Source organism: Nycticebus coucang, chromosome X, assembly GCF_027406575.1.
Source record: "Nycticebus coucang isolate mNycCou1 chromosome X, mNycCou1.pri, whole genome shotgun sequence".
Taxonomy (NCBI): Eukaryota; Metazoa; Chordata; class Mammalia; order Primates; family Lorisidae; genus Nycticebus; species Nycticebus coucang.
Window position 1 is genome coordinate 45,011,539 of NC_069804.1, and position 16,840 is coordinate 45,028,378.

The window sequence follows — 16,840 nt, forward strand, 5'->3', positions numbered from 1 at the left end:
CAGCAGTGCAGAAGTGTTCCCTTTTCTCCACATCCATGCCAACATCTGTTGTTTTGGCATTTTGTGATGTGAGCTACTCTTACTGGAGTTAGATGGTATCTCGGAGAAGTTTTGGTTTGCATTTCTCTGTTGATTAAAGATGATGAGCATTTTTTCATGTGTCTGTAGGCCATGCACCTGTCTTCTTCAGAGAAGCTTCTGTTCATGTCTCTTGCCCACAATGAAATGGTATCACTTGGTTCTTGCTTAGTAATAAGTTTGAGTTCTCTGTGGATTCTGGTTATTAGACGTTTGTCAGTAGTATAACTTGCAAAAATCCTCTCCCATTCTGAGGGCTGTCTATTTGCTTTACTTAGTATTTGATTTTTTTTTTAGGATGAAATGTTTTATAGATGTCTATTAGATGCAAATGTTGAAAGGTTAAATTTAATTCTAAAATTTCTTTGCTTAGCACATATTTGCATGTCATTCTTGCCAGGGGCCATACTAATCTTCTCTGTATGGTTCCAATTTTAGAATATGTGCTGCCAAAGCAAGCACAGTCTCCATCCTTTTTAAGGCTGCATAGTGCTCCTTGGTATACATACACCACAATTTATTAATCCATTCATGGGTTGATGGGCACTTGGGCTTCTTCCATGATTTGGCTATTATGAATTGAGCTGTGATGAACAACCTGGTGCAAATGTCTGTGTTGCAAAGTGATTTTTGGTCTTTTGGATATACACCTAGTAGAGGAATTGCAGGATCGAATGGCCAGTCTATTTTTAGATCCCCGAGTGTTCTCCAAACAATATTATCTTGCATTCCCACCAGCAGTGCAGAAGTGTTCCCTTTCCTCCACATCCACGCCAACATCTGTAGTTTTCAGATTTTGTTATGTGGGCTACTCTTACTGGAGTTATATGATATCTCAAAGTGGTTTTGATTTGCATTTCTCTGATGATTAAAGATGGTGAGCATTTTTTCATGTGTCTGTAGACCATGCGCCTATCTTCTTCAGAGAAGCTTCTGTAGAAGTCTCTTGCCCACAATGAAATGGGGTCACTTGTTCTTTTCTTATTAACAAGTTTGAGTTCTCTGTGGATTATGGTTATCAGACCTTTGTCAGAAACATAACCTGCAAATATCCTCTCCCATTCTGAGGGCTTTCTATTTGCTTTATTTACTGTGTTCTCAGCAGTGCAGATGCTTTTTAGTTTGATCAGATCCCAGTAACATATTTTAGTATTGATTCAATTGCCTAGGGTGTCCTCCTTATAAAGTATTCTCCAAGGCCAATTTCTTCAGGTGTTTCCCCTGAACTCTCTCTCCAAGAGTCTTTATAGTTTCATGTCTTTTTAAGTCTTTTATCCATTGATAGTCAATTTTTGTTAGAAGTGAAAGGTGTAGGTCCAGTTTCAGTCTTCTACAAGTCACCAGCCAATTCACCCAGCACCATTTGTTAAATAGGAAATCTTTCCCCCAATTTATATTTTTGTTAGGCTTATCAAAGATCAAATGATGATAAGTGTCTGGGTTCATCTCTTGGTTCTCAATTCTGTTCCATACATGTACCTCTCTATTTTTGTGCCAGTACCATGCTGTTTTGATCACTATAGATTTATAGTATAGTCTGAAGTCTAGTAGTGTGATTCCTCCTGATTTGTTTTTATTTCTGAGTAATGTCTCAGCTATTTGAGGTTTTTTCTGTTTCCATCTAAAATGAAATACTATTTTTTTCCAGATCTTTAAAGCATGGAAATGGTGCTTTGATAGGGATTGCATTAAATCTGTAGATTGCTTTGGGTAATATGGACATTTTAACAATGTTGATTCTTCCCAGCCATGAGCATGGTATGTTTTTCCATTTGTTAATATCTTTAGCTATTTCTTTTAATAGAGTTGCATAGTTCTCTTTATAGAGATCTTTCATGTTCTTTATTAGGTACACTCCCAGATAGTTCGTCTTCTTTGGCACTAGTGTAAAAGGAATAGAGTCATTGACTGTTTTTTCAGCTTGACTATTGTCGGTATGTATATAATGCTACTGATTTGTGAGTATTGATTTTGTATCCTGAGACTCTGCTGTATTCCTTGATCACTTCTAAGAGCTTTGTACTTGAGTCCATAGAGTTTTCCAGGTATACAATCATATCATCTGCGAATTGTGACAGTTTGATCTCTGATCCTATATGGATACCCTTGATCACCTTCTCTTGCCTGATTGTAATGGCTGCGACTTCCGTTCAAGGTTAAAAAGCAGCAGAGACAGTGGGCAACCTTGCCGGGTTCCTGATCTTAGTGGAAAGGTTTTCAATTTTACTCCATTCAATATAATATTGGCTGTGGGTTTGCCGTAGATGGCCTCTATCAGTTTAAGAAATGTCCCTTCTATACCTATTAACTTAAGTGTTCTGATCATAAAAGTATGCTGGATATTGTCATAAGGTTTTCCTGCATCTATTGAAACAATCATATGGTCTTTGTTTTTTAGTTTGTTTATGTGATGTATTAAATTTATAGATTTACGTATATTGAACCAGCCTTGAGACCCTGGGATAAAAGTCAGTTGGTCATGGTATACAATTTGTTTGATGTATTGCTGGATTCTGTTTGCTAGAATCTTATTGAATATTTTTGCACCAATATACATTAGAGATATTGGTCTATAATTTTCTTTTCTTGTTGGGTCTTTTCCTGGTTTGGGGATCATGGTGATATTTGCTTCATAGAATGTGTTGGGAAGTATCCCTTCTTTTTGTATGTTTTGGAAAAGGTTAAGTAATACAGGTACTAGTTCCTCCGTAAAGGTTTTGTGGAATTCTCATGTGAAGCCATCTGGTCCTGGACTTTTCTTTTGGGGGAGATTTTGTATAGTTGATTTCAGAACTTGATATAGGTCTTTGCAACATTTTCACTTCTTTCTTGCTAAGTCTAGGAAGGTGGCATGCTTCAAATTATTGGTCTAATTCCTTCAGATTTTCATATTTCTGAGATTTGAGGTTTTTTTAAGATTCATTAAGGATTTTTTGAATTTCTGAGGAGTCTGTTGTTATTTGCTCTCTGTCATTTCTTATTGATAAAATTAGGGATTTTACTCTGCCGCGCCCACGGCATATAGCCGTAGTGAGGCAGTGCTGTCCGCGTTATAGAACGACGGGAAGGTGGTTTGTGCTCCCCGGAGCTTTGCCCCCAGCACCCCCAGTATGCACAGCATCAGAAATGTTGCCTAGCATGCTCAGTTACCCACTTAAGTTTAAAGATTGTGGCGTCTACTCATGTGTTTGTCATCCTGTACCAGAAGTCTGTTTGTTCTGATAAATTGTCAATATGTACTTTCCTAAGAATGAGCACAATACACTACTAATCCAGATAGAGCACAGCCTTGTGAGCTGCTAAACTCAGTGGCACCAACAATGAGCACATAAAGATGTTTTCCCACCAGTGAGCTAAGACGATAAGCCCAAGGACATAAAATACAAATTATCTACATAAGTTACAAAGTCACTGAAACACATCCACCCACCATAAAGTCCTGTTCAGAACATCTTGTTTCACCAATTGTCACGCATAATAAAAATCAATAGGAAAAATAATACTTGTCAAAGAATTTACTCTAAATCAAAATTATAATTATCAATAACAATAAGATCAAATAGTAAATGTAAAATTAGTCAAGCATTAACATAAAGAAGATGTCAAGCTGTTCTAAAAAGATAATAAGAAACTGAGATAGGAGAAAGCGGGCAGAGTTGACTAATAACCGCCACCCTCCGGAAGCGGAACGTTAAAACATAACAATGCATGATAAATCACACTTGTAAACGCAAAGATAACCCACACACGTAAGCAAAAAGATTGCATTATGTAAGCTCTGTAAAAATGTATAAATACCAACATGTGTTGGTATTTACAACTGCATACTCCAATAAATCACAGCTGCATACTCCAACCCGTAGTGTGTCAGACTGTCTTTCCTGCGCCGACCTCTCAACTTTCCTCGTTCCTTCTCCCTGCACCTCCTCGGACTGAAGGCCACCGACAGGGCGGTCCGTTGCAGGTGGCGCCCGAACAGGGACCTGAAGGACAGGTAATCTTCTCTCTCTTTCTTTCTTTTTCAAGGTTGAGGGCGGCTCTCACCAGGGAGCTGCAGTCCCGCCGGTAAAGGCTGACCGGTTAAGTGTGAGCAATCAGCAGGTACCATGGGGCACGCATTAACCAAGGATATTAAAGCATGCATAGATGCCTCACCAGCGATAGTCCAAAGTATGGCCTATGCTGCAGCAATGCAAGGACAGAAATTCAGCGCCTATATTGAAAATACCTTCAATAAGGGAGGTAAGGGGCCGAGAGCTCCTGCTGACACTTGCTACAATTGTGGCAAGCCAGGTCACATGCAGAAGGACTGTAAACAGTCCCATGCCAATAAGCCGAGGGGGGAACCGCCCGGCTTATGCCCTCGTTGTAAGAAGGGGCGACATTAGAGAAATGAATGTAAATCAAAATTTCATAAGAATGGAACCCCCTTATATAACAAGGGAGACACTGATCCTGAGGATCAGGACGTACAGAGATCAAAAAACTAGATAAGGGGCATTCTCCCAGCCCAGGCCCCAAGGGAGAGCAGGCTGTAGCTTGTAACACACAGCCTTTATCTACATTAAATCCTCAAGCCCCTGAATTTACTATTCATGACCTTTCACGGGGCACTCCTGAAAGTGCAGGTTTAAATTTAACAAATGAAAAGAATGTCTTATTATCCAAATAGGACGGTGTTACTTTAATCCCCACTGCAATGAAAAGACAACTTTTACCTGGAACGGTTGGAATTACAATTAGTAGAAGTTCAAATTATACTAAAAACTTTGAAGTTATTCCAGAAGTAGTTAATTCAGATTCGGAAAAGACAACGCAGAAGGAGGCGCCAGCAGCTACTACAAGATCTCACCCGCCGCTTGAAGAAAATGAAAGTACACTCGCCGATAGCAAACAAAACCACCGGGCGCATTTCCACTGGCTCCAAGACAGCTGAAAAAGCCCAGCAGAGAAGGAAGCTGGGGGCCCCCCTGCCCTTCGTGGGGCGGGCCTGCCTCCCAAGTGTTACAGCCCCCAGACAGCAGCACTGGCAGAATCCCAAGGGTGAGATTTAGAACCTTTATTATTGGCCCTTTGCCACTAGTAATTTGTATAAATAAGAAAAATATTTTTACAAACTGAATCTTTGTCAACGGATAAAATTCTTGCCTTTTAAACCTTCTAATTATCAGTTTAGCTGAGTGAATAAGTGACTTCATAGTAAACTAGGATCCTGTTTGGTGGAAAGTGAGTTTTTGAGAGTAAGAGAAATTAAACAGAAAGGAGAATGACATTGTGTAAAGAAAGAATCTTGTGTGATAAATTTTGTCCTGAAACAGAATAGTTATGTAAGAAAGTAAAAGGCAGGGCAAAAGTTCAAGAAAGTTTAGAATGTTTGTAGATGGTCTGTGCAGGTTAAATGAAACTCATAAAAGAGAATTTATGAAAGAATTTACATGTGATCCAGTTAACTATGTATTTCCTTTAAAATCTTTTAACTTGTAAAAATAACTAATTGTATTGCGTCCTTTAATATTCAACATGATAAACAAGTAAATGTTATGTTAATTATAAAAAAACCTTCTTATGTAATATTACCTGTAAATCTACAAAGCAATCCATAGTATGATAATACAGCATTACAAGTGTTAAAAACACTTAATGAATTAATTAGACCTAAAAAATTTGTAACAGCTTTAATTTTAGGCATTACAACTTTAATTTCTATAATCACTACTTTTGCTGTAGCTACTACAGCTTTAGTGCAACAAATGCATACAACATACTATGTCAATACTCTTGGCAATAATATAACTTTAACATTAATGACACAAGCTAATATAGATAATAAGCTTAAAACTAAATTAAATGTGTTAAAAAAGGTAGTCTTAACTTTAGGTCAGAACATTAAGTACATACAACAGAAACTACAAACAAAATGTCACTCAGCATTTCAAGCCATTTGCATTACACCTTTACCATATAATGTATCTAACTCATGGAACAAAGTACAAACACATCTTCAAGGTGTCTAGAAAGACAATAATATAACACATAATTTACACAGCTTACAACAAGATATTACAGCCATGAGTCAAGCTCATTTACCAATAACTTCTCTTAACACATTAGCTCAATCTTTAACTAATGGGTTTAGAACACTCAATCCTCTTAACTGGATCCAGTATATTGTACTCATAACCATTATTAGTTGTTTGTCATTTTGTGTTGTGTTGTTGTTACCATGTCTCATACAGTATCTGTTTTCCTCTATTAACTCTATACGCCAAGAAGTCTTTGAACTACGGTTTAAAAACAAAAAAGGGGGAAATGCCGCGCCCACGGCATATAGCTGTAGTGAGGCAGTGCTGTCCGCGTTATAGAACGACGGGAAGGTGGTTTGTGCTCCCCGGAGCTTTGCCCCCAGCGCCCCCAGTATGCACAGCATCAGAAATGTTGCCTAGCATGCTCAGTTACCCACTTAAGTTTAAAGATTGTGGCGTCTACTCATGTGTTTGTCATCCTGTACCAGAAGTCTGTTTGTTCTGATAAATTGTCAATATGTACTTTCCTAAGAATGAGCACAATACACTACTAATCCAGATAGAGCACAGCCTTGTGAGCTGCTAAACTCAGTGGCACCAACAATGAGCACATAAAGATGTTTTCCCACCAGTGAGCTAAGACGATAAGTCCAAGGACATAAAATACAAATTACCTACATAAGTTACAAAGTCACTGAAACACATCCACCCACCATAAAGTCCTGTTCAGAACATCTTGTTTCACCAATTGTCACGCATAATAAAAATCAATAGGAAAAATAATACTTGTCAAAGAATTTACTCTAAATCAAAATTATAATTATCAATAACAATAAGATCAAATAGTAAATGTAAAATTAGTCAAGCATTAACATAAAGAAGATGTCAAGCTGTTCTAAAAAGATAATAAGAAACTGAGATAGGAGAAAGCGGGCAGAGTTGACTAATAACCGCCACCCTCCGGAAGCGGAACGTTAAAACATAACAATGCATGATAAATCACACTTGTAAACGCAAAGATAACCCACACACGTAAGCAAAAAGATTGCATTATGTAAGCTCTGTAAAAATGTATAAATACCAACATGTGTTGGTATTTACAACTGCATACTCCAATAAATCACAGCTGCATACTCCAACCCGTAGTGTGTCAGACTGTCTTTCCTGCGCCGACCTCTCAACTTTCCTCGTTCCTTCTCCCTGCACCCCCTCGGACTGAAGGCCACCGACAGGGCAGTCCGTTGCATTACTCTTTTGTTTCTGGTTAGGTTAGCCAAAGATTTATCTATTTTATTGACCTTTTCAAAAAACCAACTTTTTGATTTATTAATCTGTTGTATAATTCTTTTGTTTTCATTTTCATTTAATTCTGCTCTAATTTTGTTTTTTTTTTTTCTTTTCTTCTGCTGGGTATGGGGTTAGAATGTTCTTCCTTTTCCTGTTGCTTGAGATGTCCCATTAAGTTGTTGAATTCCTCTCTTTCTGTTCTCCTGAGGAAGGCTTGCAACACTATAAATTTCCCTCTCAGGACTGCCTTTGCAGTATCCCAGAGGTGCTGGTAATTCGTGTCTTCATCATCATTTTGTTTCAAAAATTTGGTAATTACGTTTTTAATTTCATCTATGACCCAGCTATCATTCAACATATGGTTATTTAGTTTCCATGTTTTTGTATGAGTATGTAGATTCCTGTTATTACTGAGTTCAACTTTTATTCCATGATGGTCTGAGATGGGACATTTCTTAAGCTGACGGAGGTCATCTACAACAAATCCACAGTAAATCTCATATTGAATGAAATAAACTTGACAGCATTTCCCCTTAGAACTTAAACCAGACAAGGATGCTCACTATAGTCACTGCTGTTCAAGGTAGTGCTGGAAGTCCTAACCATTGCAATAAGGCATGAGAAGGTTATCAAGGGTATTCAAACAGGGACAGTGGAGGTCAAACTCTCTCTCTTTGAGAATGACATGATCTTATACCTGGAAAAACCCAGAGACTCAACTATAAGGCTCTTAGAAGTGATCAAGAAATACAGTAATGTCTTGGGATACCAAATCAGTATTCACAGGTCAGTAGCCTTCATATATACCAATAACAAGCTGAGAATAAAATCAAGGACACTATGCTCTTTACAGTGGTTTTAAAGAAAATGGAATACCTAGGAATATATCTAGCAAAGGACATGAAGGATCTCTATAAAGAGAACTATGAAACTCTGAGAAAAAAAAAATAACAGAAGACATTAACAACCCTAAGAACATGCTGCACTCATGCCTGGGAAGAATCAACATTGTTAAAATGTCCAACTACTCAAACCTATCTACAGATTTAATGCAACCCCCTTGAGGGCACCAGTATCATATATTAAAGAACTTGAAAAAAATAGTATGTAATTTCATATGGAACTAGAAAAAAACCCAAATAGCCAATACAGTTTTAAGAAATAAAAACAAAATGGGAGGCATCACATTGCTCAACTTCAGGTTATGCTATAAGTCAATAGTGATCAAAACATCCTGGTACTGGCACAAAAATACATATATACATCTATGGAAAATAATAGAGAACCTAGAGATAAACCTGGCCATGTTTCACCTTCCAATTTTCATTTCAAACAAAATGAAAGCATGCACTGGGGAAAAGAATTCGTATTTAATAAATACGGCTGGGAGAACTGGTTAGCCACATGTAGAAGTCTGAAATTAGACCCACACCTCTCACTGGATAAAAGATTTATACTTAAGACATGAAACAATAAAAATTTTAGAAGAGAATGTGGGGAAATCGCTTGATGAATTTGGTCTAGGTAAAATTTTTATGAAAAAGACCCCTTTGGCATTTGCAGTAATGCTAAAATAAATAAATGGGACATGATCAAGCTAAAAAGCTTCTGCACAGCTAAGGGTACAACAACTAAAGCAAGTAGCCTTCAGAATGGGAAGAGATATTTGCATGCTATGAATCTGACAAAGGGTTAATAACTAGAGTCTGTAGAGAACTCAAATCAATCAACAAGGAAAGAGCAAACAATCCCATTTATAAGTGGGCTAGAGAATTGAACAGAAACTTCTCTGAAGAAGACAGAGGAATGAACAACAAACATGAAAAACTGCTCTTTGTCCCTAATCATCAGAAAAATGCCAATCAAAACCACCCTGAGATATCACCTAACTCAAGTGAGAATAGCCCACATTACAAAATCCTGAAGCTACAGATGTGGAGAGAAGGGAATACTTTTGCATTGCCAGTGAGATTGCAAACTAATGCAAAGTCTTTGGAAAGAAATATGGAGAATTCTCAAAGCACTAAAAGTAGACCTTCCATTTGATCCTGCAATTCCATTATGAGGTATGTACCCAGAAGAAAAAAAAATAATTTTGCCACAAGGACATTTGCACAAGAATGTTTTATGCAGCTCAATTCACATTTACCAAGATGTGGAAATAACCCTAGTGCCCACCAACTCCTGAATGGATTAACAAACTGTGGTATATGTATACCATGGGGTACTAATCACCATAAGAAATGATGGAGTCTTTATGTCTTTTGTATTTACCTGGATGGAGTTGAAACATGTTCTTCTTGGGCTGGGCGCGGTGGCTCATGCCTGTAATCCTAGCACTCTGGGAGGCCGAGATGGGTGGATTTCTTGAGTTCACAGGTTTGAGATTGGCCTGAGCAAGAGCAAGACCCCATCTTTAAAAAAATTAGCCAAGCATTATGGCAGGTGCCTGTAGTCCCAACTACTTGGGAGGTGAGGAAAGAGAGTCACTTAAGCCCAAGAGTTTGAGGTTGCTGTGAGCTATGATACAGGGCACTCTACTATGGGCAACAAAGTGAGACTCTTTTTCAAAAAAAAAAAAAAATAGGCGCTGCGTGGTCTTCCCTACTGCTGCTGCTTGGCTGGCTGGCTCGGTCTCGGCCCTGCCACTCGTCCTCTGCAGTCTCCCCGGCACAGACATGGCCTCAAGTGCCGCCAACTCTGCAGTGAAGATTGGAATAATTGGTGGAACAGGCCTGGATGATCCAGAAATTTTAGAAGGAAGAACTGAAAAATATGTGGATACTCCATTTGGCAAGGTTAACATATAATGAGTGGAGACATCCATCTGATGCCTTAATTTGGGGGAAGATTAAAAATGTTGATTGGATTCTGCTTGCAAGGCATGGAGGCAGCACACCATCATGCCTTCAAAAATCAACTACCAGGCAAACATCTGGGCTTTGAAGGAAGAAGGATGTACATATGTCATAGTGACAACAGTGTGTGGCTCCTTGAGGGAGGAGATTCAGCCTGGTGATATCGTCATTATCGATCAGTTCATCAACAGCTCCCATCCAGAAGGAGAGTTAAAGGACAAAAATTCAGCAAGTAACCTGGTGGATTTGAGCTGCACTAAAAGAGAAGGTTGAAGAACACACGTCAACCCCACTGAGGCAAGCTGCAAACACAAAGATACAAACAAAAGGTACAAAATACATTACCAAGCGGACGGGAGTCCCCTCCCCCATGAGAACAGCTCAGAGTGCCCCAAAAACAATCGGGTAGAGTTCAAAGGTCCTCCCACTACACTTCATGGGAGAGACCCTCTAAAAACTGGACCTACCTCCCCTATACTAGGGTGCCATGGTGTCCTCCTGCCAGGCATAAAACTGTATAAACTGTACATAGTCTCTACCTGGAATTCTGAGCTCCCAGCGCTCCCCTTCACTCACACTGAGGTCTAGAGGCCAGTCCCCCAGGAGTTCAGAGTCTTGGGCGATTTCTCGAGGGGTGTGGACGGGGCCCAGACTGCAGCTGGTTGCTGCCGGCTGCAGGGCAAGGGAGTGACGAGAGGAAGGTCGGCAGAGAGGGGACTGCACCGGAGTGGGAGTTCCCTGAGGCACACTGTGACAGCCGTCTTTTGGTGACAATATGGCCAGGCATAAAACTGTGTAAAACTGTGTGTGTTCTCTGCCTACAACCCCAGGCTCCCAGCACTCCCTGCTCTCACCTCTGGTCTTGCACCAAGGTCTGGAGGCCTGTCCCCTAGGAGTCCAGACTCTTCGGTGATTGCTCGAGGGGTGTAGACAGTGCTGGGCTGCAGCCGGTCGGTACAGACTCTGGGGTATGGGAGTGGAGAGAGGATGGTTGGCTGGATGGGAGCTACACCAGAGCAGCGGTTGCCTCAGGCATAAAACAGCAGCCCTCTTTTGCTAGCAATATGGCTCACTACTGAATATTCTGAAGCCACACCCCCGGTCTCCCTGGAGTGAGACTGTGAGTATAGGATTTGCCTGAGGCAACTCCAACTTGCAAACTGGGGAAATTCGCAGGTTGGGGCTGACCCAGAGGTCCGCTTTACTGAACCTATGACGCACATGACCCTCAGGGGATCATCAGCCTATAGACAATACAAGAGCAAAGACAAGCTTATTTGGAACTCAATTCAGCTTCTCTTCTGCAGGGGAACTGCAAAGTTGTTCTGTTCTGTTCTGTCAGTAACATTAATCAGGGGCGAGACTGGACCTGAGTGAAAACCCCCCAACCTTCATCAAGCACCCGAGTTTGTCAGGCCTCACCTCCTCCTGCTAGAGAGAGGCAGAGCGCAGCGGCCTGGCAGACTTCCTTGTGATTCAGGCAGGTGCAAACTCCTGGAGTAGTGATTCACTACAGGCAACTGGGTCAGCCAACTGCAGGGTTATCAGTGACTGGGTGGGACAGTGGTGCAAGGTGGGGAAGGAGGCAGCAACCTTCCCAGACTGATCTATTGGCTGGGTGGCTCCTCCTGACTCCATGCAGCACTGGAACAAGCGACACCAGAGTAGTCACCAGAACCCTGTGATCCAGTTCCCAGAGACCTCTTAAACTCTCTCACCTGAGACAGGTGAAGACTGAGAAAATTGATTTGGACCTTTTGAACTGAACCAATCGCCTGAGGACAAATCAGGTGGTACCTGGGTGCATGGTGGTAGGAAGGTTTGATTTTTCTTTTACAATTGTTTGCCGGTAAGGGGTGGGGTGACTTAATTGTTGATATTTCTCCAAGCTGAGACTTCAATCCAGAGTATCTGTTTCACTAGGGTGGAACAGAAACCAGCTAAAAACAAGACAGAACCACTTAGCCCCACCACACCACATAGGGCCCCAGTTTCCCAGGCCACAATACTGTACAGGCCCTCAACAAAGCCCCAGGGGAAAAAATCAGAGGGAGTAAAACAACTATGGAGTGGAATCAGCAGAAAACCTCTGGTAACATGAATAACCAGAATAGATCAACCCCCCAAGGAAAGATACAGCAGATGAAATTGAAGATCCCTTTCATAAACAACTGGCTGAGATGTCAAAAATCAAATTCAGAATTTGGATTGCAGACAAGATTAACAAAGTGGAATTAGGAATTTGAGGGGATATTCAAAGTTGTCTCAAGAATTTAACGAATTTAAAACAAAACCACCAAAGACTTAGACATACTGAAGCAAGAATTTGCATCCCTCAAAGATATGAAAAATAGAGTAGAATCCCTTAGCAACAGAATGGAGCAAGCAGAAGATAGGATTTCTGACATTGAAGATAAAGCCTTTGAACGCTCCCAAACTCTCAGAGAGGAAGAGAAATGGACAGCAAAAATGGATCATTCTCTCAGAGAGCTCTAGGGTAATTTGAAGAAGAGCAATGTCTGAAATATTTGAGTTCCAGAAAAAGATGACGTGGCCTCGCTGGGCACAGAGGCCCTTCTGCATGAAATTATGAAAGAGAATTTTCCAGGCGGCGCCTGTGGCTCAAGGAGTAGGGTGCCAGTCCCATATGCCGGGGGTGGCGGGTTCAAACCTATCCATGGCCAAAAACCACACACAAAAAAAAAAACCAAAGAGAATTTTCCAGACAAGCCTAGAGATTCTGAAATTCAGATAGCGGACAGCTTCAGAACCCCAGCACAACTCAACTCCAATAAGACATTCCCCAGGCATATCATAATTAACTTCACTAAAATTAATATGAAGGAGAAAATTCTCAAAGCTGCCAGGAGAAAGAAAACCATTACCTTCAAAGGGAAGAATAATAGAATGACTGCAGATCTCTCTGCAGAAACTTTTCAAGCCAGAAGAGGGTGGTCAACTTTTAATCTCCTAAAAAAAATAACTTTCAACGCCAGATCTTGTATCCAACTAAACTGACTTTCATTTATGATGGAGAAATTAAATACTTTAATGACATTCATATGTTGAAGAAATTTGCCATAACCAAAGCAGCTCTTCAGGATATTCTCAGACCTATCCTCCATAATGATCAACCCAATCCTATAGCACAAAAGTAAACTCACTCAGAAACTTCGGATCAAACTCCAATTTCTACACTAGTGAAAGGATTAAAAATGCCCACTGGACTTTTGAAAAACTCGATACCCAAAACTTCACCAGACTTATCAATATTCTCCATTAATGTGAATGTCTTAAACTTTCCTCTAAAGAGGCATAGGTTAGCTGTCTGGATACAAAAACTCAGGCCAGAGATTTGTTGCATACAAGAGTCACATCTTAACTTAAAAGACAAATACAGACTAGGGTGAAAGGATGGTCATCCATATTTCAGGCAATGGTAATCAGAAAAAAGCAGGTGTTTCAATTTTATTTGCAGATACAGTAGGCTTTAAATCAACAAAAGTAAGGAAGGAACAGAATGGTCACTTCATATTTGTTAAGGGTAATACTCAATATGATGAGATCTCAATTATTAATATCTACGCACCCAACCAGAATGCACCTCAATTTATAAGAGAAACTCTAACAGACATGAGCAACTAGATTTCCTCCAGCTCCATAATAGTCGGAGATTTCAACACTCCTTTGGCAGTGTTGGATCTATCCTCCAACAAGAAGCTGAGCAAAGAAATCTTAGATTTAAACCTAACAATCCAACATTTGGATTTAGAAGACATCTACAGAACATTTCATCCCAACAAAACTGAATACACATACTTCTCATCAGCCCATGGAACTTACTCCAAAATCGATCACATCTGAGATCACAAGTCTAAACTCAATAAATTTAAAGGAATAGAAATTATTCCATGCATCTTCTCGGACCACCATGGAATAAAACTTGAGCTGAGTAACAACAGGAATCTGCATACTCATACAAAAACATGGAAGTTAAATAACCTTATGCTGAATGATAGCTGGGTCAGAGATGAGATTAAGAAAGAAGTCTCCATTTTTTTGGAACAAAACACCAATGAAGACACGAACTATCAGAACCTCTGGGACAGCGCAAAGGCAGTTCTAAGAGGGAAATTTATAGCACTGCAAGCCTTCCTCAAGAGAACGGAAAGAGAGGAAGTTAGCAACTTAATGGGACATCTCAAGCAACTGGAAATGGAAGAACAATCCAACCCCAAACCCAGTAAAAGAAAAGAAATAACCAAAATTACAGAGAATTAAATTAAATTGAAAACAAAAAAACAACACAACAGATCAATAAATCAAAAAGCTGTTTTTTTGTAAAGGTCAATACATTAGATAAACCTATGGCCAACCTAATCAGGAAAAAAAGAGTAAAATCTCTAATTTCATAAATCAGAAATGACAAATATGAAATAACAACAGAGTCCACAGAAATCCAAAAAATCCATATTACAAGAAACTTTACTACCAGAAATATGAAAATCTGAAGGAAATTGACCGATACTTGGATGCATGTCACCTTCCAATACTTAGCCACAATGAAGTGGAAATGTTGAACAAACCCATATCAAGTTCAGAAATACCATCAACCATACAAAACCTCCCTCAAAAGACAAGCCCGGGACCACATGGTTTCACGTCAGAATTCTACCAAACCTTTAAAGAGGAATTAGTACCTACATTACTCAACCTGTTCCAAAAGGTAGAAAAGAAGGAAGACTACCAAACACGTTCTATGAAGCAAACATCACCCTGATCCCCAAACCAGGAAAAGACCCAACAAGAAAAGAAAATTGTAGACCAATATCACTAATGAATATACTTGCAAAAATATTCAACAAGATCCTAACAAACAGAATCCAGCAACACAGCAAACAAATCATACATCATGACCAAGTTGGTTTTATCCCAGGGTCTCAAGGCTGGTTCAATATACATAAATCCATAAATGTAATCCAAACACATAAACAAATTAAAAAAAAAGACCATATGATTCTCTCAATCAATGCAGAAAAAGCTTTGATAATATCCAGGACCCCTCATGATCAGAACACTTAAGAAAATCGAGGGTATATGTGAGGCTTGGTAAATGTGGAATGTAAATGTCTTAGCAAAGTAACTAAGAAAATGCCAGAGGGGCTATGTCAACTAATGTGATGAAAATGTGTCAAATGGTCTATGACTAAGTGTATGGTGCCCCATGATCATATTGATCTACACAGCTATGATTTAATAAAAAAAATAATCAAATAAAAAATGAAAAAAAAAAGAAGGAAAATCGGTATAGAAGTGACACTTCTTAAACTGATAGGGACCATCTACAGCAAACCCACAGCCAATATTATATTGAATGGAGTTAAATTGGAATCATTTCCACTCAGATCAGGAACCAGACAAGGTTGTCCATTGTCCCCATTGCTTTTTAACATTGTAATGGAAGTTTTAGCCACCACCATTAGGGAAGAAAGGGCGATCAAGGGTATCCATATAGGGTCAGAAGAGATCAAACTTTCACTCTTCACAGACGATATGATAGTATATCTGGAAAACACTAGGGACTCTACTACAAAACTCTAAGAAGTGATCAAAGAATACAGCAGCGTCTCAGGTTACAAAATCAACATTCATAAATCGGTAGCCTTTATATATACCAACAATAGTCAAGTTGAAAAAACAGTTAAGGACTCTATTCCATTCACAGTAGTACCAAAGAAGATGATATATTTGGGAGTTTATCTCTATAAAGAGAACTATGAAACTCTAAGAAAAGAGATAGCTGAGAATGTTAACAAATGGAAAAACATACCACACTCATGGCTGGGAAGAATCGACATTGTAAAAATGTCCATACTACACAAAGCAATACATAATTTCAATGCAATCCCCATTAAAGCGCCACTGTCATACTTTAAATATCTTGAAAAAACAATACTTCGTTTTATATGGAATCAGAAAAAGCCTCGAATAGCCAAGATATTACTAAGAAATAAAAACAAAACAGGAGGAATCATGCTACCTCACCTCAGACTATACTACAAATCGATAGTGATCAAAACAGCATGGTATTGGCACAAAAACAGAGAAGTAGATGTCTGGAACAGAATAGAGAACCAAGAGATGAATCCAGCTACTTACCGTTATTTAATCTTTGACAAACTAATTAAAAACATTCAGTGGGGAAAAGATTCCCTATTTAACAAATGGTGCTGGGTGAACTGGCTGGCAACCTGTAGAAGACTGAAATTGGACCTACACCTTTCACCATTAACTAAGATAGATTCTCACTGGATCAAATATTTAAACTTAAGACATGAAACTAAAAATACTAGAGGAGAGTGCAGGGAAAACCCTTGAAGAAATTGGTCTGGGTGAGTATTTTATGAGAAGGACCTCCCGGGCAATTGAAGCAGCTTCAATAATACACTACTGGGACTTGATTGAACTAAAAAGCTTCTGCACAGCCAAGAACACAGTAAGTAAAGCAAGCAAACAGCCCTCAGAATGGGAAAAGATATTTGCAGGTTATGTGTCCGACAAAGGTTTAATAACCAGAATCCACAGAGAACTCAA

General features: G+C 39.4%; 1 non-coding gene across 1 annotated transcript; it reads right to left on the minus strand.

Annotated features, from left to right (window-relative positions):
* Window positions 1-434: 434 nt before the first annotated feature.
* Window positions 435-540, minus strand: LOC128578744 (U6 spliceosomal RNA). Its single transcript, XR_008377877.1, has one exon. It is a non-coding gene; the product is annotated as a U6 spliceosomal RNA (small nuclear RNA).
* Window positions 541-16,840: the final 16,300 nt, after the last annotated feature.